The sequence below is a fragment of the Diceros bicornis genome, chromosome 7, assembly GCF_020826845.1.
Source record: "Diceros bicornis minor isolate mBicDic1 chromosome 7, mDicBic1.mat.cur, whole genome shotgun sequence".
Taxonomy (NCBI): Eukaryota; Metazoa; Chordata; class Mammalia; order Perissodactyla; family Rhinocerotidae; genus Diceros; species Diceros bicornis.
In genome coordinates, this window is record NC_080746.1 from 33,852,177 (window position 1) to 33,878,045 (window position 25,869).

A 25,869-nucleotide genomic window follows, 5' to 3' on the forward strand; every position below is an offset into this window, starting at 1 on the left:
GATTTCATTCCAATGAACAATATTTTAGCCCCAAACTCCAAATTGGGACTGACAAACTTTAAAACAGATAAATCTACTAATCTGTAAGAACATTGTGAGGGGGATCAAGGTGTGGGGAATAGGGACAGGGTGCCAGAAGACAGACATTTCTAAGGATAACATTAGGCTGGAAAGAAAGCTTGATTTAAAAAAAACCTTTAGAAAGCATTAAAATTAAACATAAGCTCTTAAACGTTCTCATAACAAAAAGAAGTGGTACTTATGTGACAGAATGGAGGTGTTAGCTAATGCCATGGTGGTAATCATTTTGCAATATATAAATGTATCGAATCAACATGTTGCACATAGTAAACTTACATAATGTTATATGTCGATTATACTTCAGTAAAGCTGAGGAAAAAAAAAGTAGGGCAAGTTAACAAAATAATTTATTCTACCACTGTGATAACAACATGATCTATTATATAGCTAGCAAATGCTAAGATGAAGAGAAAAACTTCTTTTAAACATATATTTTAGGGCCGGCCCCATGGCTTAGCGGTTAAGTGTGCATGCTCCGCTACTGGCGGCCCGGGTTCGGAACCGGGCGCGCACCAACGCACCGCTTCTCCGGCCATGCTGAGGCCGCGTCCCACATACAGCAACTAGAAGGATGTGCAACTATGACGTACAACTATCTACTGGAGCTTTGGGGAATAAAAGGAGGAGGATTGGCAATAGATGTTAGCTCAGAGCCGGTATTCCTCAGCAAAAAGAGGAGGATTAGCACGGATGTTAACTCAGGGCTGAGCTTCCTCACAAAAAAAAAAAAAATATATATATATATACATTTTAAAATTATTTTAAACTCTTTTAAAATAGGTTAAAGGAAGTTCACTTTACTATTCTTACAACTTTTCTGTAAGTCTGAAATTACATCAAAATTTTAAAATTTCAATTAAAGGGTTTTACTTTCACTAAACTGGTTATTCTCTAGTCAAGTTTTCTTAAATTCCATAATCAAAATGCACAGAGATAGTATACACAAAAATAAAAAACTACAATGTTAATGCCTTCCATGATTCTGTCCTTCTCCAGTTTGCAGAAAAATGAGATGACAGATTGCAAAGAGGACCTAAAATCCTGTGTTGTAAAAACATATAAAGTAGATCAATACTCAAAATCCTTTCCAAGACATTGAGGGCCAACTGTAGATAGGTCTGACATCCATCACCTAATTCCCATCTGTGAGCTAAGACAGGCAGTCCTCCAGATACACTGTGCAGGCATCTTGCTGGAGAGAGATGATTGAAAACAGTAGCAAAGTAGCTCACTTTTAATTTTCACTCTCTAAATCCTCTTGGCCCTCATGAAACCCCAAATACATACAAACACACACACACACATATATATATCTCTCCAGATTTTACAGAAGTAATAAATAGCTGATTCTGCCTTTAAAGTTAAGTTTGCATAAGAGGAAAGACAGTGTCGTGAACACTTTAGTGTAATTTGGAAAAACAGTAACAATAAAGGCTAACATTTACTGAATGTTTACTTTTTGCTGGCAACAAGGATGATCTAATGTATTAAAAAGGGAGATATTTCTCAACTGGTGAAAACTCCAACAATAATGAAGCTGAACAAGATGATATGCAGTATAGCACGTAATTGCATGTATTTCAAATCAAGAATACCTGGGTTTAAACTAGGTTCTCTTGCTTATGATCTGCTATCTAACCATTCTGAGCATCAACTGCATCACCTACCCAACAACTTGGTTCCGGGGACTAAGATAACGAATGTAAAACACCTAGCTCAGTGCCTTACTTATAGTAAGTGCTCAAATCTTATAGTTTGTAAGATCTCCAAATAAACACAGATGAATCTCATCCTGTATTTAGCTACCTAATACACTTCTATATCTGAATTTACTGTACTGCTCTTTTGGTTGAAATGTATCTATGTGCACATTATGAGAAGATATTTTCCCATTCAAGTCCTGTTCTCTCCCATAACCCATCACTAGGTATTTATATAGGTATCAAGCACACTGCCGAGATTTGTGGAGAAGAGAAAGAACTAAGGCATAAGCTACACATTCCAGAAAGTCAATGTCTACTTGAGAAGGGGGGCAGAGGGAGATTTATTCATTCAACAAATATTTGATGCTCATAAAGCACTGCTAAAAATTTTGGAACAATTGAAAGACGAAACTGATTACATTGAGAATAATTACATGATAAACTATGCAAAACTCCTTACAAATACGTTAAGATTTTACAACAGGAAAGATCCGGGAGAAATAAATGAGTCAAGGTAGCATTTGGATAGTGGATGTGAATTGATATACCAAAGAGAAAACATATTCTAGGAACAGGGAACACCATAAATAAAGGCAAGGGGGTAGAACTAAGGATGGCATGTGGGAAGGGAGAGTCCAGTGCAGAAAAAGAAAGTATTTATTAAGCACTTCTTAAGTATCAATCATGACTGTGAGTGCAACGACCAAATGTTTACAAGCCTTCAGTCAACTTTTTAAAAGTGGGAATAGCAGAATGAACGTGAAGCATGTCAAACAGGTCTGGCACCTAGCAAGCTCCACAGAAGTAATACGTTATTAAGTAATAAAAACATTAACTGGAGAAAAGAGCGCATTTTTAGCAGGAAACTCAGTTGTTATAAGTAAGGAAAGGATACCCATAATCTAGGCAAAGCAGCCTGAACATGGAATCACTGCTGGCTTCTAAACAGAGGATTAATGTTGTAAAAACTTGTTCTAGGAAGCCAGTAATGTGTGGGACATTTTGAGAACGAAGAGATGAAGACAAGATATGCAAGCAGAATGGCTAAAAGAGAAAATCAAGTTTGAAGTGATAAGGGACTAGATCAGGTGCCTGCAGTGTGGACAGACGGGTAGTAGGGAATTGCAGAGACAGTTTTTTCAGAAAACATAAAAGGACCCAGAGGGAGAGAAATCAAAGGAAACACTAAGGTTTCTGCCTCAAGCCCTGGAACTCTGGCATCACATTAACAACTAAGGTAGTTATTATCTACTACTTAATGAAGGAAATCATACGGTATTTGACCTTCTCCCTCTGACTTATTTCACTTTGCATTATACCCTCAATGTCCATCCATGTTGTCACAAATGGCTGGATTTCATCATTTCTTATGGCTGAGTAGTATTCCATTGTGTATATATACCACATCTTCTTTATCCATTCGTCCCTTGATGGGCACTTAGGTTGCTTCCAAGTCTTGGCTATTGTGAATAACGCTGCAATGAACACAGGGGTGCATGTACCTTTACAAATTGGTGTTTTCAAGTTCTTTGGATAAATACCCAACAGTGGAATAGCTGGATCATATGGTGAACATGATGTAATCTATGCAGAAATAGAAGTACAATGATGTACACCTGAAATTTTTACAATGTTATAAACCAATGTTACTGCAATAAACAAAAAATTAAAAAAAAAAAAAAAGAACTAAGGTAGGGGCCGGCCCCATGGCTTAGCGGTTAAGCGCGCGCGCTCGGCTACTGGCAGCCCGGGTTCGGATCCCGGGCGCGCACCAACGCACCACTTCTCCGGCCATGCTGAGGCTGCGTCCCACATACAGCAACTAGAAGGATGTGCAACTATGACATACAACTATCTACTGGGCCTTTGGGGCGGGGGGGGGAAAGGAGGAGGATTGGCAATAGATGTTAGCTCAGAGCCAGTCTTCCTCAGCAAAAAGAGGAGGATTAGCATGGATGTTAGCTCAAGGCTGATCTTCCTCACACACACACAAAAAAAAAGAACTAGGGTAAATGAGGTAGGGAGTATGTTTGGTGGAGAAGGAATAAAGACAATGAATTTCACTTTGGATCATTACGTTTGATGCCATGTAAGGATGCAAAGAAATATTTTTGTGGAATATCCCACTTCAAAACGCAGAACTAATCAATATGAATGAAATGTTTTCATTGAGAAGGGAAGAATTAGGAAAGGGTGTGGATGGGGGATCCATATACTAAGACACTGGCACCCACATTCATATCCAATAGTTTAAATCTCTGCCAAAACCCTTACACGGGTGTTATGTAAACATGACCTGGGAATAAAACAAAACCTGAGGCTATAACAAATCAAATGTGATAATTAACAACCACCCTGTGGAGCAAGTATTATTTCCTATCTCTATTTCATCCATATTTATTTTTTCTTTTGTTTTTTGATTTGCTCACTTTTTTTCTCTTTCTTCCTCCTACTCTCATTTTATTAATGTGAAATTGAAAGAATAAAAAAGTTCCAGATGCGCTAAACAGAAAAAATGAGGAAAGGGGAGAAAAATATCCAACAGAGTGATAGAGACAACAATAGATATGATTTGTTGAGTGTTTTATATGTGCCAAGTACTATGCTAAGCTCTTCATGATACTGAGATTAAAGTCAATTTTATATGAGGACTGAAGTTCAGAATCTAAAAATCATCTGGAATGTATTAAGAACATGAGTGTTAAAATTAGACCCAGTTACATTTGAATCTCAGCAGCAAAACTGCCAACCCTCAGGGTGTTCATCCTTATACCTCTTAAGGTTTTTATAAAAATTAAAGGAGATATATATATATATATATTAAAAATAACAAGCATAGATTTGGCATATGGCAGACTTTCAATAAATGTTTGCTTCTTCACAGAATTGACAATGTCTACTATGTGTGCAGAACTGTCCTAAGCAGTCTTAGAATTTCCCAAGATGATTTAAAATGTAGTTATTCAAAGGTAGAAACTGAAATCCAAATTAATTTAACAGACAAGTACCCATCAACAGTAGCAGGTAACCAGGAATCTAAAGTTTTCCATAAACCATTATAACATATGTGACATGATGCTTCTTTTGTGTGCAGTCAATGGGCTGCTATTCACAATATGTGAATCTAAATTCAAGAGATCAAAATGGAAATGCCAACACTCATAGGGCACAAAGCGGATTTACAACCCAATTCGGCTGCTTCTGACCCTCATTTTTGTACATCCCCAAGGGAATGCATGCCTTTCATCCCCATACACTGGCCAATCACACGGATGAAATTCTTCAATTCTGAAGTAAATCCAAGTGTGAAGTTAAGAAGATGTTTAAAATTTGGGTAAGTTTAAAAGTTACTGTTGCTACTGCATAATAAAGGAAAATGACACACAATCGGTGGAAAACAATAATTAAAAATGTGAATCGGGGTATAACTCTGGTGGCTTAACTTTTTTTTTTTTTTGATTTTTTTTTTTTTTTTTGTGAGGAGATCAGCCCTGAGCTAACATCCGCCAATCCTCCTCTTTTTTTGCTGAGGAAGACGGCCCTGGGCTAACATCTGTGCCTATCTTCCTCCACTTTATATGGGACGCCGCCACAGCATGGCTTACCAAGCAGTGCGTCGGTGCACGCCCGGGATCCGAACCAGCGAACCCCGGGCCGTCGCAGCGGAGCGCGCACACTTAACCGCTTGCGCCACCGGGCCAGCCCCTTATTGATGTTTTAACAGTTTATAACACTGTGAAATTTTTAGTTGTACATTTTTGTTTGTCCATTACCATATACATGTCTCCCTTCACCCCTTGTGCCCACCCCCCACCCCCATTGCCCCTGGTAACCACACTACAGTTTTCTCTGTCCATGTGTTGGTTTATATTCCACATATGAGTGAGATCATACACACACGGGTGTTTGTCTTTCTCTTTCTGGCTTATTTCGCTTAACATAATACCCCCTAGGACCATCCATGTTGTTGCAAATGGGACATTTTTGTCTTTTTAATGGCTGAGTAGTATTCCATTGTATATATATACCACAACTTCTTGATCCAATCATCAGTCAAGGTACACTAGAGTTGCTTCCACTTCTTGGCTATAATGAATAATGCTGCAATGAACATAGGGGTGCATAAGCCTCTTTGGATTGTTGATTTCAGGTTCGCTGGATAGATTCCCAGTAGTGGGATAGCTGGATCATGGGGTATTTCTATTTTTAATTTTTTGAGGAATCTCCATATCGTTTTCCATAGAGGCTGCACCAGTTTGCATTCCTACCAGCTGTGTATGAGGGTTCCTGTTTCTCCACACATCCTCTCCAACATTTGTTGTTTTTCGTCTTGGTGATTATAGCCATTCTAACGGGCGTAAGGTGGTATCTTAGTGTTGTTTTGATTTGCATTTCTCTGATGATTAGTGATGTTAAACGTCTTTTCATATTTTTATTGGCCATCTGTATATCTTCTTTGGAGAAGTGTCTGTTCATTTCCTCTGCCCATTTTTTGACCGGGTTGTTTGGTTATTTTGTTGTTCAGTTGTGTGAGTTCTTTACATATTACGGAGATTAACCCCTTGTCTGATTTTTCTCCCAGCTGGTGGGTTGTCTGTTCATTTTGATTCTGGTTTCATTTGTCTTGTAGAAGCTCTTTAATCTGACAAAGTGGTGACTTAACTTTCACAAGTTAAAAAAAAAAAACTAGAGAAATGCAATTTTGGTCACATGGAACTCTTTCTCTCCAGATATATGCAAGAGGTTCGATGAAACTCCTTCCAGAAGGTAATACTTGGTGGGGTGTGAGGGTGTGGGGGGGAACCAAGTCACAGAGTTCATGAGATTCAAGATCCCATAATATTTGTGGAATGTGTTACTTTGCATGACCTTACTAAGAGGCTTTAGGAAAAATACAAAAACAATTTTAATACTCTCCCTAGATACTGATAATATAAATTCTTGAAAAGGACTTATTTCAGTAATTAAGACACAATTAACTTATTAACTATTTTATAATTCTTAACCATTATCTAAACCTTCGGTTTAAAACAACTTATTTTTATAAATATTGGTCCATTTTAAAATTAAAAAAAAAATAATTACCAGCTATTTCACTTATTTTGCACAGCAGAGAAGCAAACGTAATATTGGAGAATGCGTTACAACACTGCATTCACACTTTAACTGTGGGTGCGTTACATTAAGCCAGGCAAATTTCTTGTCACTCTTCTTTTGCTATTTCAAGTGGTTCTAATAAACAGCCACAAGAGAGTGCTCATAAATCACTCAAAAATAATGGCTAGAAATGTTTTTATGTGGTTAGACGAATGATTCTCCAAACATGTTTGGGGTTTTTTTCCCCCCAGTATATATGAATTATAATTTTCTATAGACCATGGATTTTCATGTGCTATCCTATAGGGATTTTCAATGCTTGTTTTTCACTGCTGAGAACCTTACCACAATCTGTTTGTCCAACGAAGTGAGTAGCACTTAACTCAAACTTAGAAACCTCAAACTTTCAAAGCACTAAAAGACTCAAAAAGTTTTGAAAAAAAGATTTAATGATATTTTGCAGTGCTATCTAAAGCAACTGTTTGAGAAGCCTACAACAGACCATGCTATTTACAGAACTAAAACATGGATCGTATAGCTCATTGCAAAAATAATTTCCTCTTGAGATGCCTATATACCCAATCTACACAAAGTAGAAAGATCTCAAAGGTACATAATAATGAGTGGATTGAACATGATCAATGCAGAAGACACCTATTACCAGTCTCTGAGGTAAGAATGGATTATCTTCCCATGGGTATTTGCAACTGGGAAAATCAGATCAGACTCCTAATTTAGGATTACAGGCAAGTATCTCTCCCCTGCTTTGTTCCAACCTCTCTCCTCTTCTTCCCTCCCGAACGGCTTCCCAGGATGAAGCTCTGACAAGTGGTCTAGGGCTAGCCTAAGGCTCATTCCTGGATACTGGTCAAATTAACATTCCTCAGCTACACAAGAGACAGTCCATCTCTATGTCAGTAACCCACAACCCTTCTAAACTAGAATTCAAAAGCCAAAATTCACATAAGGTGTGGAGGATGGACATATGAAAAAGACTTTCATCTAAAAAGTAATAAGAAGTCAAAGACTAAATGCATTTTACTTTACATGCTTTATTGTGAGCAAATTACTCTGAAAAACCATGTCTTCATCTAAAAAAAAAAAAATGCTTCGTAAGGTTATCTGAGTACCACAGTAATCCATTTAATTTCTACTTGAATGTCACTTGCTACTCAATATTGAATTTTTGATTCTATTTATTAAGCCAGTGTTCCATCATGAACCTCACCCCACTGGACTTCATCTGTTTTGATCCAACTCTCACTTCAATTTAAAGTAAATGTTTATTTTTACTGGTAATAATACTTTTCTTATAGGAATACATTAGGAAAAGAAATTTAAGTTTTTGGAGAATGGTGCTATATAAATCCCCTCTTTTATTTCAGAAGATAAGTAGAAGCAGTACATTCCCCAGTAGAGTGCACTAGTTTATATTTAATGCTTGGTTCATACATCTGTGCAATCTTGGTCAAGTTATTCAAACTCGCCAAGTCTGTTTCCCTTTCTGTATAATGATGATGTTAATATGCCTTTATCTCATAGCCTATTTACAAAAGATTAAATTTTATATTTTATGTATAATGATAAGAGTTTGTTAATATAAAGTTGTACTTATTTCCTATTAAATTCATTCTTTTGAGTAGGCCAATTGTAACGCATATATCATTTTTTTTAAATGACTTAGGAAGTTGCTACAGCAGTTTTAGTATAAGAGACTAAAATCTCACCAGCACATACTGGATGTCAAGGCTTCTTAAATGGAGCAGAGTGGTTACCAGGGCAAATGGCAAGCAATTCTCTGTGCTTCTAGAGCTTATGACTGTCCTGAATATAACTCAAATTAAAATTTGCTATTTTTTAATAAAACCATCTATACTCATGAGATAAAAAAGAAGAAAAGCATGCATCCAAGAAGAAATTGACCATTTTCACAGAATCTAGCAGAGAAAGTGGAGGAGAAGGGTAAAGTGCAAAATTTCATACAATCCACTATGATCTAATAATGCAATGCCATAACTCTAGATTGTACCAAATGAAATTCTCTGAATATCGAGTTATTGGAACCAGGAAGGTAAGCTATTTATCTTAGCTTTTTTCTTGTTCTCACACTACTTTTGCTTTATTCTTTCTTACCCAGCAATCTCTATGGGAGGTTAAACTAAGAATATTTTTAAAGCATTCAGGCATTGTGGAAAACATTTTTAAACACCAGATATAACCATAACATATTGCCTCCTCACAAACTTGTTTCTACTATTGCCATCCTGATTACTACTCGTTCATTTATAACTCTAAAATAATGGAGGCTAAAAAAAAATTCAGCAAAAAAGAAGGTCAAACTGCTTTTCAACTATAAAAAAACAAGATATGTGAAGGGTCAAATTAGAATTGACATCTTTAAAGCCACTTAAAATAATTACTCCCCAAATCCTGCACATACATTCATCATCACATATTTTCGATTTTGACTCAAAAGTGTGCATTTAAGGAAAGCACTTTTATAGGATATATGGCTGCATTACCTCAAAGGTCATAAAAGGTGTTGAAGTTAAATCTACCTTTGAGAACACAGGCTCCGAATGAAATTAAGAAATGCTGCAACCTCAGTTGTTTTAACAGGTTATACACTCACTCCTGCATTTGACTGGGTAAAAATATTCTGCAAAGATGCTGGTGAGGTTACTTCAGCCAGTTCTTGACCTTTGGACATTCTCAGGAAACCTCAGGATCTGCTGAACTTGTGTATCTCTAGTGGCACTGCTATTAGATTCCAATGAGCTCTCATGTTGGTTAACACTATAGGAGATGGCCAAAGATTTTCCCATAACACAGCTGTCCCGTGTATATCAATGTCCTCATGCTAATGAAAATATACCTCCTCTCTTCTCCACCTCACAAATCAGAAACACTGCAGATCCTGAGCTGAGCCAATTGTGGCCTCAAGAAGATTTTTTCCAGGTTTTATTCCCTAGTTTTATGTGTGAGGGCAGAAGGAAGGACCTTCAACAAATTGATAATTTATGTAATTCATTGTTATCTCCTCCGTCCTGTTAATGCTATATCTTCTTGCTAATACTGCTCTACCATTCTTGGTATTCACTACTAAAAGTATCTTTGGAGAGAAAAATTAAAATCATTTCAACCGTTTTAAATTATTCATTTGTGAATTTAAGCAAACTTCTAAGAGTCTTTTTGAGTTTATAAAAGAAATGAAAATTCACTTAATAAATTCCCAGAGTCACAATAATTTTACAGCAATTAATTTTAGTAGTTCAATGTTAATGTATTTTAATCATAATTGCTCAGTATTTACATAACGGCAGATTGTTAAAACCTTAAGATAGATTTAAGATATCCCAACGTATATGCAACTATCAGGAGGGGATGGAAGGGAAGAGGAAGAGATAAGAGAGGAGAGGAGAGAAGGGAGGAAGGAATTATGCAGGACAGAGATGCATATAAACAAAGCAGAGACTGACCTAACTAATACGGAGGTGACTGGGGGCTGGTGGTGTGCTGAGCAGGCTCACAGTGGCTCCTGGGAACTATTGTGCTCATCTCTTCCCAACCTGCATTCAGTGACCTTGGCTGAAATCAGCCAAAGTGGGAGTACTTACACCATGGAAATCAGCAAGCACTACAAATCAGGATTACACACCCACACACACATACACACACGAGTGCTGGCAGTTAACTTTTTACCAGCACATCCCACTGCTTAGAGCCAAATGTATATTTGGAAGAAAGCAATGTTAAACTACAAATAATGGTAAAGAGTTCAAACTATACAAGATTCCTTTAGCTAGTTATTAAAGAACGTGTATCTGTGGGCTTATCACATTTCCAATTTAATACGTATTTCCCAATACTCAAAAGATTAAACTCATTTATACTTCCTTACACTTAAACTTACTTTCACACAAAGCAAGGTTTTTGGACTTCTGGGCTTTCACAGCAACCCCTTGAATAAACCTCTACTATAGCACTGATGACAAACAGTTTTAGCTTCACAAGTCTGAGTGATAGCAGGTTTTTGTGGTGCTGAGGTTGAGATAGATTCTGAAGCTGAACGTGGACGCTGAAGGAATGATTACAAAATGTTACCAATAAACATCTCTCGCAAACAAGAGTGGCAGTACTCATGCTATATGTTATCTATTGATATCTATCTTTCCAGCACTGTAAAGGTGGAGATAAAGGTGGATTTTTTTAATAGTCATTGCCTAGCAAAGTGCCTTGCCATGATGGAAACTCAATATATCATTGGTAAATTGATGAATCAAGTTATTTCTGATAGCCATAATTGGTAGCTGCAATGAGTTACTGTAGCAAATACTGTTTCTCATACTATTACTGAGGATAGCAACATACCTATGGGAAACTACGTATTTTTGAAAATAAGAACAGTATTTCTATAGTATGTATTCTGGCATATACTGTATAATATAGGTAGGAATCTGAAGCTAAGCTCATTGACTTTTATCTTTAGAAAAAAATTCAGTCACAAAAAAACAAGTAACCATTAATTTACAATGACTTCTTAGCATCACACAAAGCTCTTATAAATTGGTTTTGCAAAAAATATATACACTCTTGTACTTCAAGTCAAAACTTCACAGAGGGCAGACCATTATTGTATGAACAGCTATACTGGTCTAAAATGGAAAGAGCGGTAACTTCTCAAAAATAAGAGATGCAAATCACCTTCCAAATTCTCCCTACTCCTTTCATAAGGTTGATTTCACTGCCATACTGAACTGAAAACTCGAAAAAGAAGATCATACAGCTCTGTTCGATTTTAGCTGGAAACCAGGAAAGGGGTCTGGGGTAGGGGAGTATGTTATAGAATAACAGGCCTGAAAGCACAGAGCAGAAAAGGAAACAGGTCACTCCCACTGGTAGGTAAATGGGGAAATAGATTCTACAGTGCACATATAACAGTAATTACTGAACACTAACTATGGGCCAAGAGAGTGCTCCTTCAACCTTCACAACAGCTCTATGAAGAGGGTACTTGTATTATTCTCATTTTATAGATAAGGAAACTGAGACCCCAAAAGGCTAAGTAATTAACCCAAGGTCACAAATAGCTGGTAGGTGGCAGAGCCACAACATGAACCCAGGCAGTTTGACACTAGACCTCATATTCCTAAGAACCCTACCACACCACATTGCACCACTCTCAGATAATAAAGAATATACTACAGGACCAAAAATAAGTCTTGTCCGAAATAAAGTTGTACGAAATGTGAATATAGTTATCACTTTAAAAAGTAAAAAAAACAAGAGCCATAGAGTTAGAGTAAGATTATATTATTTTCCTGTTCTCTAATTTCTAGACCTTGAAATGTAGATATATTATTTTATTTATTACAAATCTTTTCTGAAAAGTGATATGCACTTTTTAGGCATCCCCAAACAGTTTCACTATTGTGCTGATACCATATTTATGTGTGTGCTAAAAGTCAAGCTGAGTGGAATAACAGTGATTTTTCTTGGCTTATGAAATGCTTAGTTGTAATATTGTAATGGGGAGGTAAGAATCAGCATGGACACAGGGAAGATTAGAAGATTACTGCAATTATTAACTTAAAATAGGGGCATTTCCCTCACATAATTCTCCACAATTAAAGTTTGGGAAATGAGAAAAAAGGAGTCTTCTTTCAGAAACATAACCATAGTCATAATGTCTTTTCCTAGTACAACATTTACTTGGAATGTTTATGTCACATACTATCTCGATATAAATAAACACAGGAAACATTGTAATTGGAACTTGTACAGTTAAGAAAAAACAGCACCAGAAGCTAATACACACACACACACACACACACACACACACACACACACACACACACAGTGTATCCTTCCTATAAACTACCCCCGTAGTGACTGCTTGAATGTGAATATTTTAAGGATCTCTGGGGGCTAGAGGGAATAGAAAATAATCTTTTGAAATAAATAATTCCTTAATTGAATAAACTAACAAATTGAATTGCAGTGCTGTAAATAAAACCAGGAAAAATTAATTAAAAGAGAAAACTTCAGAGCTTTAATACAGAATTACAGAAGTCCCTGAGTACCCAAAAGTTATCTGAGTCCTACAATTTAGCAAACAAGAGATATGATTTATTTTGCAAACATTTTCTTTTAAACTTTCCCAGGCATCTGAGCACAGGCTCTTAGTCATAGCTAAGAATTACTTCCCAAATAAGTTCCATATGTTATAACTCTCATCCCTGGTCTTTTCGAAAGCCAGATCTGGTCATAAACCATGGGCCATTTTTCCACACTGTACAGCTGTCAAAAACTTTTCTTACCCAATGAAGTAAAGAACCTCTTTCAGCCCTTCTGTGAGGTCTTATATCACGTGAAATATGAGTGATATGTCAATACTAGAGAAACTCGCTTTACAATACACGACAATAAAAAAAAAAATACACTTTTCCTTACCTGTGAAAAGTATGTCCCAACAGAAAACACAATCAGTTAATAAATCATTAACATCCTACCCCTAGGCCATGGCTTAAATTATTTTCAGCACATAGAACTAGCTAAAAGTATGTTTAAGATTCTTCTCCAGAAAATAAAGCTTGGAAACTACTCTCCTTCCTGACAGCAGCAGGCAGCCTGAGACATTTAAATTCTGGTGCATTCATGGTGATGCGTACAACCTGATACAAAGCAAAGCAGTAACGCCACACTATGGGACACCCAAGTCACCCTATATAATTATGAAAAGGTATGGAGAAACGATCTCCCACTTCTCTCTTTTTTTGCTTCCCCTTAAAAAAACTAAGAGATACTATATTCAGTGGAGAAGAAAAGTTAGCTCCTCAGACGCCCAGTTTTGCTGCTGGTAAAACCCTGCTTCTTATCTCAGTGTTACCCAGGTCCCCAAACAGAATCCTGACAAGACAACCTCCATCACTCCAGCTGCCGACAATCACATCCTGTTTGAAACTTTCTGCTTTTAGTAACTCCTAACATATTCTAGTATAGGACTACAGTTAAGTCATATTTTAATTAATCTAAAAATTAATTAACCTGAAAATTTTGGATGAGAAAATACATCTTTTCAGATAATTCAGGAATATAATAAAACTGGACTCTGTGTTACAACCATCAAAAGAAAAACAGCTTTGCATACTAACATAAAGACACAAAGCTAAGGAAATCGGCAGACCTTACCTTTAAGCTTCCACCCCATTCCTCCTAAGCACACTGTCATGAGAACATCTATCTGTATCTTAGGTCATCTTCAATGGCCTTTTGACCTAATCAGCTCTCAAGAATTCTCTTGCAGGGTAAAAGGGGCAAAGATAGACTAAATTAACTTACCTTTATCTTGCATTTCAAGATAAGAGAAAGCTCTACACCCTATCCATGGATGACCTAATGTAGTTTCATGCTTCAAACGTCACGTAAAGTGATGGCTTACAAATCTCGTCTCCAGCCCAGACATTTCTGCTAAGCTCACTATCTCTAAACCAAGTATTTGCCCCATTTCCACAGGCACCTCAAAAACACACCCTCGAGATAGGTCCCAGCCTTCTCCAATCTCTCGATTTGTCTCCTGTCAGTGAATGGCACCATATTCAGCCAGCTGCCCCTTCATCCTAAACTACGGCCGCTCCATCTTCCACATCCAATCCATGATCTCCCCACTGCCTTAGCATGCATCCCGTCACCTCTCCCCAGGATTATAGCAACATCCACCTTACACATCTCTCAGTACCCAGTTTCGCAACCCACACACATTAAAATTTTTCATACAGCTGCCCGAATGGTCTCTATAAAAAAAAAAAAAAGAGTACGTCACTTCCCAGCTTTTATCTCTCCACAACCTTCAATATAAAAGACCATTCCTTAGCTCAGCTTCCCAACATCCTTAATGAAGGGGCCCCTCCTTAGCTCCTAATAACCTTTTCTGCTTCCACTCCCACGTGGCACATCTTCTCGTCCACCATACGACCCAACTAACAAGCCCTACAACCCACTGTGACCTTTTCCATAGTTTTCCTTCCCTGGTTCACTTATTCCATTCGCTATCTAAATGTCTCTGACTTATCCTTTAAACCTCAGCCCCAATGTCACCTCCTTGGTAAGCCTTCCCTAATATTCCCAGTGTAAGTGTTAAGGGCCTTCTTCCAAGTCCCACAGGATTTGATCATACCACTATTACAGTTGATCACAGAACTCTACAAGCCACATTGTGCCAGTCTGTCTTCCCACCAAATTAAGAGTATTTCTGAGGAAACGCCTATGCCTCTGGCTTTCATTTTGTATCCCCCGGGGCCTAGAGCAGTATCTGAGGCATACAGTTAGACGCCAAAAAATATTTCTTGATACAAGCCCATTGGCTGGAAGTGGGAGTGGGGGAGCTTGTGGGGGAAAGAGTTGGAAGAGAAGAAGTTAGAGAATAGAAAATACCAAAATCCAACTGAAATGAGACAATGCTGGACTTTGCATTCATGCAAACTAAATGTCATTTTCCTATTCATATACTGGTTTCAGTCTCAAGCAACAGTCTATTCATTCACATACTAGTTGAGTGTTAAGTGTTGTGAAACCACTGAGGAAGAGAAAAACTGAAGTGTATGAATTTCAGTATGAAGACACCCCCCTCTTTGTTTCTTTTGGGGAAAATGAGGATTTTAACAGATAATGAATGTAGACCACCTTCTACTTGGGCATGCCAAGTTACAGATTTTCACTATGCAAACTTTTGTTTGCGTGATTCTAGTTAATCACGTCACCAGATTTTCATTTCTACTTTTAAAAGGTGAGCAGATGAGATTAACTTTGGGAGCTTATCCTGACTCTTTATCAACTGTAGTTACCATTTTGGAAGTGAACCTTAACTAGCACTGGGGATAGAGTAGGGAGAATAGGGAAGCTAAATGCTATCTGGCAAAACAACTTACCCCTAGATATTTATTAGGGATGACTAAGCAGTGGCCTGCTGTCTTATCACTGGAAGATGCCTTGCTACTCTGTGCCAAAACTTCAATTAGGCGTATAAACACCCTTGAAAGAATGAGGAATGAAAAACACAGCTTCTTGTGGTCTTTGAGCTTACCAGCCAGGGAGCATATTATCTACATTACTAAGGTACTAAATTTCATTACTGTGTTACAATTAGAGCATTTGGACCAAAAGATGAAAAACAAGGGCAAGCCTGGGTCACACTGTGAAATGGATAAAATTTGTCTTCAGAAACTCCCCCCTCTTCAATTGCCCCTAAGTAGGGTTTGTTTGGCCTTTATCTCAGTATGTTTATTCAGGCCACGCACCACCATCCCCTTTCTCTCCCACTGGAGCCCCTCACCAAGGGTTATGCTCCCAGGGAACCTAAATCCTCAATATTTCCAACCATTACTACACTCTTTGGCCCACCAATGAAGTCTTTTTACTTCTATGGCTTTCTTCATCAAGACCTTTTCTCCATGCTTCATAACAACTAATAAATCTGATTTATTGACAAGTGCTAATCTGCTTCTTGTACTCTGAAAGCTATTTGCCCTTGGGACACGCAAGACAGCAAGACACGCATGACAATGCAGTGGTGGGGATTTCAGTGCCATGGATGGTCCAATGAGAGAGAGAATTGGGTTGGTGAAAAAACAGTCGCCTGCTACATCTACATGTGTGGCAAACTGTGACTAGGTTCTTGTCTGAACTAATGACAACTTTATTATAGACCAGGCTCATATCAACATAGCATGGTAATAATGCTTCCCTTCTTGGTTTATATATAGAGATGACAGTGAATATAGGATTAATCGGTACACACTCCATGAAGGTTATTGTCCAACCAGAAGCAACACAAAGACTATTCTTCATAACTTTTCAGGTGAGAATTTAAAATTAATCACAAATGAACTGCTTGTAAACCAAACCTAGAAGTTTCCAATGATTTAGTTTAAAATACTTCAATCATCAGGCTGTTAATTCATGATTTAATACCTGTAACTCAAATGGTTTTCAAGCAAATATTTACTGTGGAATACAAAGGCCCCACTCTCATGGCACGATTATATTATAATTCAGAAAGACAGTCAAATAAGCAAAAAATAAACAAGATAATATCAGATAATCATAGGAGCCACAAAGAAAACAAGTTGATGAAAACAAGAAAATGATGGCAGTGGGGACACTAATTTAAATTGAGTGGTAAGCAAACGACTTGATCAAGAAGAAGCTTGGAACTGAGGGATGAATTATAGTAGCTCCTCACCCCGCAACCTCCACTCAAAGATCTAGAAGAAGAGTTTCAGGCACAGAGAACAAAAACATCCTAAGACAGAAGCACACTTGACATGTTGATGGAAGGAAAACGCCAGCATGTCTAAGCATGGTGAAGGCAAGAGAGAATGGTCTGAGATTAAAACAGAGTCCAGAGCATGTAAGACCTTGAAAACCATGGTATGAAATTCACATTCCATGCTATGTTAGCCATAACAGGAATAGAGAATGTGATTATAATGACAAAGGAATGCAAATTATATTCTAAATAGACTTCACATTTGCACTACATGCCATTACTATCCATGAAAATATTGTACCTCTTCAGGTTTTTAAAGCCACTGTCACTACAAAGAAGAGTAAAATCCACTGAGAGTTGAAGGGAAGTTCTGCCCCCAAATTGAACTCAACTCCTGCACAAATGAAAACGCAACAACAACAAAAAGAACTATGGAAAAACCCTTTGGTATTAACTGCCAAGAACTTCCCATCAAATAAACCCAAATACTCACAGCTTTTATCTGTGACTCTACACAGACAAGAGCTTACAAGGTTAAAGCAACTGCTTTCTAGAGTGAAAGAAAGGGGATTTTTGTATCTGAATTAACCTGAGAGGTGACCTCCATTTATGACAATCAATGTTATCTAATTATAAAGTAAATGTCCATATATGCAAGAGTGTATACATCTTGATTTGTCAAGAGACTATATTTCATGGCATATCTACAAGCTGAATCTATTTTTCACATGTCAAGGTTAAACTAGATCGAAAATAACATAGAACTAAGGGGCAGCCTCGAGATAATGATACCTATTATTGTCCCTTCTAGAAGTAAGAAGATTGAAGCCAAAGAGGTTAAAATTGCACAAATATTTAATAGCAGACTCAACACTAACATAGTGCCTTGTACCTATCTGAACTGAAATGAATTCATGTCTCTCCTCACTCAGTGATCACCTATTAACAATTTAATACAAATTTGGGGACAACTTTAAACACTGTTCTACATTATCAAGAAGCAATTAGGTACTCATCAGATATAGACAGCTTTATACAAATTCTACCACAAAAATATTAGAAACCTAAAAGATGAATGCCTTAGCTACCCTGCTTTAAAATAAATTCCCCTTTCCTTTTTTTTAATTTAAAACCCTTCCAAGTGGCAGCATATGAGAGAGCGAGAGAGAAACAGAGAGATGATCTTGGTCATATTTTCTCTTCTTGACATGTTCTAAAATCAACTTATATAGTCAAAGAAGTTAAAAAAAAAATTAGCATTAAATACTAAATGTTTACTATTATTATTAGCATTATAAAGATAGATAATTCTGATTTAGACACTATATTTACTGAATGTCAAGGACCTTATGTTATTAGTGCTCAAATGTGGGAAGTCTTGAGCAGTCTCTTGAGCCACCAATGGGAGGAAATGCTCAAGGAATAGAGGAACATTTTCAAACTTGGTTTCCTCTTTGAAAATCCCTGTATTAAAAGACTGTTAGTGACAGAAGTGTGGCAGGGACCTCAGGTGAGCCGAGACAAAGAACAAAGGGACAACTGCTTTGTGATATTCCTTTGCAAGGGGCTCATGTCCATTTTATAGGAAATATAAGGAACATTTAACTATTTAAAAAGATTATGGAGGGCATGTTTAATGTACACATTCAATAAATGCTTTCAGAAGTTCTTTCCTCCTTTCTAACCTTGTTACTTCATAATTTAAAGACTAGTTCGTATTTTTACTTTTTTTTTTTTATTTTTGTGTGTGTGTGTGTGTGTGCGAGGAAGATTGGCCCTGAGCTAACATGTGTTGCCGATCTTCCTCTTTTTGCTTGAGGAAGATGGTCCCTGAGCTAACATCTGCGCCATTCCTCCTCTACTTTGTGTATGGGACGCCACCACAGCATGGTTTTTGAGTGGTGTGTGGATCCGCACCCGGGATCCAACTGTGCGAACCCTGGGCCACTGAAGTGGAGTACATGAACCCAACCACTACGCCACTGGGCCAGCCCCCATATTTTTACTTTTGATTTAACTTATAGTCTACAAAGTAAAAACTAAGGGTTCTGGGCCACATCACACATGAAAAAGTTGACAAGAAGGTCTGACATTGTATTATCCTTATAGGTGAAGTCTGGGAAATCATTCTAGTCCTTACTTTGCTCCTTATGTCAAGAATCAGCAACTGTTTAACATAACACTGAACATACTGCCTAATTATCGGTCACTCTTTACTGGTAATGGTTCACATGGTGTTAGCTCTGTCCTTCGGCAACGGTACTTCTGCTCTGCACCATCTCAGGACCTTATTCCAAATATCCTCAAGTTACTCCTTTCCATTTTCCTCAGAGTAGATCCTGTCAAAAATTGTTTTTGTTTAGCTGGGGAGTGGAAGTTATAGTATGTTTATTCCAACTAACGACATAATGGGAACTCCAAAACTGCTGTGTTCACAGTCACTCATATTCATCTTTATTGACTACAGAGAAAGTTCAGGTCACTTTGATTCATTAAGAAAAAGGACACTTGTCTTCCATTAATGATTTATCTGAATGATCATAAAATCTCAATGAAATAGATTTAGGATTTGCAGACAGTGCTACATCTCAGGAACACAAGTATCTTAAGAATGATTAGTCTAGAGTTGTCAGTTCACCCTCCATTTAATTTGATAAGAACTGAGTTAGCACCTACTGCCTGCTTATCTCACTTCACTAGATGTGAGGCTACAACACGATAGTTGTTATGTAGATGATATATAGAATATGTACTAGAGTATATTTTATATGGAAGTAGTATATAATACTTGTCTTAAACATAACCTTGTCTTAAACAAGGTTGTAATTTCACTGGGACACTACGAAAACTACAAGACAAACTTTCAAAACAGTGAATGTTGGTGCAAGACTAAATAATAAAAAGGAGATGGAAATAGAGATGGCTTTCTAGGAATTGAGCTGGGCCATCAGTTAACACACTATATTTTTGTTCCTGTCAATGACTGATCACTCAATAGTTGATCCTCAATGAAGAATTAAGAGTTATATGCCCTATAAACAGGCTAAATGTACGTCTTTTTTTCTTATACTATCATATTCTAAAGAGGATCTTCAAACATCTTACAAAGATGCTACAATACAGCAAGATAAAATAAATTTTAAATGGTGTTAAAAATAAACAAAGCAAAAGGAGAACAAGGATAGGAAGAGAGAAATGGCGGTGTGAAATGAGCGAACAGAATGCCGGTCCAAGGTCCCGGAAGAGAGCTCAGAGGTGCAAGAATCTGGCTCTGAACATTTCAGTAGTCAATGAGTAGCAGCGTATCAAAGCTCCATCCTTTGATTTCATGTGGCATTAGCTAATGTTTAATGCTTACCACCTTTGTATTACCAAAAAGATAATGTGAAAAATCATGAAATGCTTCTTCCGTTGAGCACTATTTCTTCAATATTTCTTTGTGTAACTTAACTGAAAGGCATTAAAAATATTCCTTGTTAGAATCATGAAGAGATATTCAATGGTAGGTGAAAGTCTGACAAGAAACAGGACGTCTACATACACAGTCTTCCCTCACAAAGGACTTACTAATCCAAAGTGGGAAAAGGTAACTTCACAGTGGAAAAACGCGGCAGACACCATGTTAATCGAGAGATCCAAGTTTACAGCAACAGTAATGAAACAAAGCGATATCAGGTGCCTTAATTCCTGCCAAAAATGCACATCTTGAATTTATTCACAAGGAAACAGACAAACCCAAATTGAGGGACATGCTACAAAACAACTAGCCTAAACTTTTCAAAAATGTCAATGTCATGAAAAACATAAAAAGACTGAGGAACCATTCCAGATTTTCCTGTTCGGGGTCAAGAAAAAATTTCTAAAGAACACTATTGTGACAATTAGCAACATTTGAAAAAAAGTCTGGTAAAAGTATTCTATCAGTGTTAAATTTCCTAATCTGCATTATTACACTGTAGTTATCTAAGTGAATGTCTCTTTCCTAAGAAAGATATAGTTAAGTATTTAAGGGTTAAAAAAAAGCATGGTGGTTGCAACTTACACTCAAGAGAAAGAAAGAGTACTAATAAAGCAAATCTGGTAACATGTTAATAATATTGGTGAATCTTGGTGACAGGGATGGAAGTTCTTTGTGCTATTCTTGAAAATTATCTATACTATTTAAATTATTTCAAAATAAAAAGTTAATGTTTAATAATGGTTAATAAAAATAAGAGAAACTTACAATCTTGAACACTCTTCTCATGACATATTTCTATATTTCCACAAACCAAAAATATTTGGCTAGAACCAATCATTTAGTCATGATACATCTACCTCTAGAGAATAGAAAATAGAAAGCAATCAGTATGATTCAAGCTGTACACAAGGGACTGGTTGAAAATAACAGTAAGGTGTTTTAAGTTCCAGAAGCTACATATTTAGTGGGATTTTTTTTTTTTTTTGAGGAAGATTAGCCCTGAGCTAACATCTGTTGCCAATCCTCCTCTTTTTTGCGGAGGAAGACTGGCCCTGGGCTAACATCTGTGCACACCTGCCTCTACTTTATATGGGATGCTGCATGGCTTTGATAAGTGGTGCCTAGGTCTGCGCCCAGGATCCAAACCAGCGAGCCCAGGGCCACCAAAGCGGAGCGTGCAAACTTAACCGCCATGCTACCGGGCTGGCCCCTAGTTGGATTTTTTTTTTAATGTATGTATATTTTGAGGTCTTTCATTTAGTTTAACTGAAAAAAAAAAAAAACCTATGTCTCAAATCAGGTTTTATATTTAAAAGAGAATCCTAACCACTCTATAGCAAACAACAAAAGCCTAAATACACAAAAAGTTTTACAAAGTCACTCTTTATTGTAAAGTTTATTCGTAATTTTAAATTATTAGGAAAGGCAGAGGGAACAATGGAACATAAATTCTTACTAATTTAAACTTGACATCTTCCAACTATACTTCACATTTCTCCTTTAACTCAGAGTTCTCCTGATATCATAAACATTGCATGGTAAATTTCAGACCTAAAAATTGACATTTAACCTAGCAAAAGGGCTGATTATCTACGATGGAAAGTTTTGTGTTGTACCTTTACAAGTTCTGCATAGTGTAAAATTCTAACCTTCCCTCAGGAACCAATAACAAAGCTTAATCCACTGCTTTATACTACCTATAAAATTCCATTAGCATGAGAAACTAAAAGTAGATCTATGAACATTTTGGGAAAAGATTGGACTATGAACTTAGAAGACTGAACTCTACCAACAACTGGCTAAATGATCTTGGGCAAGTCACTAGAACTTTGAGGCTCACTTTCTTCGTTTATATAATAGGATGAGATTTGACTAACTGATTTCTCATGGTCATTTTCAAAGCTCTAATGACTTGTCACTCTTTCTTAAGTATGCTTTTTATCTGCTAGTTTTGTCTCGGTTTTGATGAATGACTCAAAATCTCGAAAAACATTTCCTTGTTTGGTGGCCTTCATAATCACACTAATTAGATAATTACAGGTGTAAGGTAAGCCTGGAACTCCATGATGACCCACATGATGGGAAACATTCAAACACACTAGTGAAATTCAGATTTATGCCTGGCAAATACTGGTTTTAACCAAGGAGGAAGACAGTAGCAAGAAACAGCAATTAGCTCAATCAAATATATATAAATATGTACCATATTACTTATAACCAAAAGAAAACTAAATATTTAATTAGGATAAAAAAGAAAGTACAGATATAAGTATATAATTAAGATAAAAATCTAAATCATACCCCTTCTGACAAATATTCTTTACCAGTATACATAATATAGTATGAACTACGCTTGTGACAGGTAGAGTTACTATGAATTTCTCAATCAACATCTTTGCTGTGCCTCAGAATCTTATGTTAATCAGTTCAAATCTTGAAGGAAATGAGCCTGACCACAAAGAAAAGGTGATTTTAAGGAAAGTTACAATGCAAAGCAGTATTTGAGAATAACAAGCACCACCAGCACAAAACTCATCTAAGAATACGTTGAGGCACATAGTTAAGATCACCTTAGGTCTTGTAAGGTGTTATAACCAAGAATCTTTAGGATTAAATTAGAAGATGACAGTGTCTGTGTATAACTGTGAGTAAAGAGAATGAATATACAGAATATAAAACGGTGGAAATTCATTTAAATTCCTTTCAAACAACAATAAATGCAAAGCTGGAGGTCTCTTGAGGGATATTAAGCTGGAATATATCATGGAAGAGGAGAGACTTCATAGGCTGGATTTCCTCACTTTTCTATCCAGTCACCTTGAAGACAGGGGCTTTCCATTAAAACAGTATAAAATATGCAGATATAAAGATGAACCCCTATACTAGTTGATGCATTTCAGACTTTTCATGAAAATGTGTAGTCTAATGTAAAATATTATTTCACTCAGATAAAGTGTTTTGTTTGTGAAACTGGGTGAATGAAGTCATCCCAAAATAAACTTGTAAGTCTTTAGAAAGTTAAAAACCAAGATTTCTAGACAGAAAGGCCCACTCAACAGTCTAAAATAAAGACTTCAGTGTACTGGATCCAGAACCCAAAAAAAGTACTCAGAAGCTCCCTGTCAGAAGCAGAGGGGTGGCCCCACACTCGGTCACCGCCTCCTTCCTCTAGTCCTCCTCCCCCTTCACTTTGTTCACATCTTGGTCATAGCATTTATCATCCTCTATTTTAGTTTGTTTGGCTACAGTTTCTCTGGATTCCTGTCCACTTCCTTCTGCTACTAGTGGTGCCTCCAGTAGTAATTTGTGTCCCTTCATGCTGTGAGCTTGAACTTCTGACCCCCAGTATTGCCTCAGCCTTCAGTATTTAAGTCCTCCCGCCTTTCCAACCTGCTGTTCATATCTCTTGGCTTGCCTTGAGTACCTAGAAGCAACTCGTGTTCTCCCAGGTTTGTTTTCTGTAGCTGTTTTATTCTACAAACAGAAGCCACACCCTAATCCGGACACCACAAACTTGCCCTGGATTTGGCCTCTATAGTGCAACATACACTGTATGGATCAAAAGACCATAGGTAGACTAAGTTTTGATCCATATAAAGGAAAATTTTCTACTAATTTGACCCATAATATGACCCATAAAAGGCATGCTCTGGGTCTAGAGAGTATAGCACAGAGGCTACAAGAGCTGATTCTGGAAGAGACAGACCTGGGTTCAAACCCAACTCCTCTACTGTCTACCTGACTGAGATTGTAATTTAACCTCTCTAAGCCTAAATTTTGTCAGTTGTAGAATGGGAATACCTTAATAAAAGTTTATTTCACATAGCTGTAAATGATGACTTGAGAGGTTTAAATGAGATTAAAGGTAAAGTACTAAGAGAGTGCCCACTACATAGAAAGCACTGACCTGGTCAATTATTACAACTTGGATGCGTCATTTTATTTTTCCAAATCTAAGACTTTATTATTAGCCCTTGAAAAATCACATGCAAGAAACTGTCACAACTTTCTAATGATATTTAATGTAACTTTTAAAAAATCCACCTACCTCATTTTAAAATATGTCTTCAAATGCATCAACATTCCTCTCATCAAAAGACAGAACTCACAGCCACAGGCAAAAGAATGAAACTGGACCCCTATATTACACCATACACAAAAATCAATCAAAATGGATCAAAGACTTGAATGTAAGACCTGAAACCATAAAATTCCTAGAAGAAAACATAGGGAGTAAACACCTTGACATCAGTCTTGGCGATGATTTTTTTTAATTTGACACCAAAACTAAAGGCAACAAAAGCAAAAATAAACAAGTGGAACTACGTCAAACTAAAAAGCTTCTGCACAGCAAAGGAAACCATCAACAAAATGAAAAAGCAACCTACTGAATGAGAAAATATTTGCAAATCATATATCTGATAAGGGGGTTAATATCCCAAGGATATAAAGAACTTATAGAACTCAACAGCAAAAAAACAAACAACTCCAGTAAAAAACGGGCAGAGGATCTGAATAGACATTGGTCCAAAGAAAACATACAGATGACCAACAGATGCATGAAAAAGTGTTCAACATCACTAATCATCAGGGAAATGTAAATCAAAACCACAATGAGATATCACCTCACACCTGTTAGAATGACTATTATCAAAAAGACAAGAAAGAAAAAGTGTTGACAAGGATGTGGAGAAAACAGAAACCTGGTGCGCTGTTGGTGGGAATGTAAAACTGATGTAGCCACTATGGAAAACAGCATGGAGGTTCCTCAAAAAAATTAAAAATAGAACTACTATAAGATCCATAGAACTGCTATAAGATCCAGCAATCAAACTTCTGGGTATTTATCCAAAGGAAACAAAAACACTAACTCAAAAAAAATATCTGCACCCCCATGTTCACTACAGCATTATTTACAATATCCAATATATGAAAACAACCCAAGTGTCCACTGATGGATGACTAGATAAAAAAAATGTGGTATTATACAATGGAATATTATTCAGCCATTAAAAAAAGAAAATCCTACCATTTGCAACAACATGGATGGACTCAGAGCATTATGCTAAGAGAAATAAGTCGGAGAAAGACAAATACCATGTGATCTCACCTATAGGTGGAATCTTAAAAAAAAAAAAAACCTGATAGATACAGAGAACAGATTGGTGGTTGCCAGAGGCAAGGGCTGAGGGGTGAAGGGTCAAAAGGTACAAACTTCCAATTATAAAATAAATAAGTCCTAGGGATGTAATATATGGCAT

General features: G+C 37.0%; 1 protein-coding gene across 3 annotated transcripts in view; it reads right to left on the reverse strand.

The window, feature by feature from the left end:
* Nucleotides 1-25,869, reverse strand: part of ARHGAP42 (Rho GTPase activating protein 42) — a 258,913-nt gene that overhangs the window by 117,179 nt on the left and 115,865 nt on the right. The window lies entirely within an intron of this gene.